The sequence below is a fragment of the Lupinus angustifolius genome, chromosome LG15 (genome assembly GCF_001865875.1).
Source record: "Lupinus angustifolius cultivar Tanjil chromosome LG15, LupAngTanjil_v1.0, whole genome shotgun sequence".
NCBI lineage: Eukaryota > Viridiplantae > Streptophyta > Magnoliopsida > Fabales > Fabaceae > Lupinus > Lupinus angustifolius.
Genome location: NC_032023.1, coordinates 16,869,490 through 16,870,783, shown reverse-complemented (window position 1 = coordinate 16,870,783; position 1,294 = coordinate 16,869,490).

Here is a 1,294-nt window from a genome sequence, read left to right as displayed (position 1 = left end):
ATACCCTTTGCCCCATTATTTGTTTATCTGATGGGGTAACACCTAACAACTGTTGGCAAAGATCTCCCCAATCCAAACTTGTGTCTCCAGTAACAGCTTTTCCATCAATAGGAATTCCAAGCTGGTATGCAACATCTTCTAGTGTGATGGTGCACTCTCCATTAGGGAAATGGAAAGTGTGTGTTTCTGGCCTCCATCTCTCAACCATTGCTGTTAGAAGATGATTATTGATTTCAGCTCTTCCAATATTCAACAAGTTGGCAAAAGCAGTGTTGCGAATAACTTGTAACACTTGTTCAGAAGGTAGAGTTTGTCATAAATTGTATCTAGCACGAAATAGAGTTTCTTCACCATTCTATGTAGAAGTAGATATATGTTTTTTTTTGAAGTGTTAATAGAGAGGTGTTGAAAGGGCCTGGACCAAAATATTCCATTGCTTTGAGTGATAATATAAGAGTGGAGAAAATAGAAGAGAATGTGAGAATTTGAGTAGAATGTGTGAGTGTAAAGTGGGAGAAGATGAGTGTGGTATTTATAGGAAAATGTAATTATCATTCAAAAGGTGTAAATATTTTCAAATGCATGTAAAATTCAAAATTCAAATTTCGAAGTGCACATGCAATTGTCATTCAATGTTTCTTGTCATTGAATCTTGAATAGTGTGTGTCATAGCATGCATATGATTTATTTGTTGGGATGCAATTTGAGTCTAAAGAAGCAACAATAGATGCAATTAAACAATTTCATATTCGTAACTCTTTTGACTATGTTGTTAAAATTTCAAGGTCACATATATTTGTAGCTCAATGTAAACATTTTGGAGCAGGATGTGAATGGCGAGTTCGTGCATCTTTTAGTGTAAAACGTGGTGTTTGGGAAATAAAAAAAATTGATGGAACACATACTTGTGTATCCACTATTGTTTCTCAAGATCACTCTAAACTAAACTCATCATTCATTTCAAACTGTATAATTAATTTGGTATCCGAAGATCCAGGTATACCAATTAAGGCACTTGTGAAAGAAATTGTAAGTCGTTTTGGATATACTGTAACTTATAGAAAAGCTTGGACTGCGAAGCAATTAGCCATGAGCAGAATTTATGGTGACTGGGAGGAATCATACAATGAGTTACCACGTTGGATGAACGCTGTCCAACATTTTGCCCCGGGTACAATTGTTCGTTATGAAGCATCTCGTAACTATGTAAATGGTGTTGAAGATCCAAATGCTTTCATTCTTGACAGGGTATTTTGGGCTTTTAAGCCATGCATTGAAGGGTTTGCATTTTGCA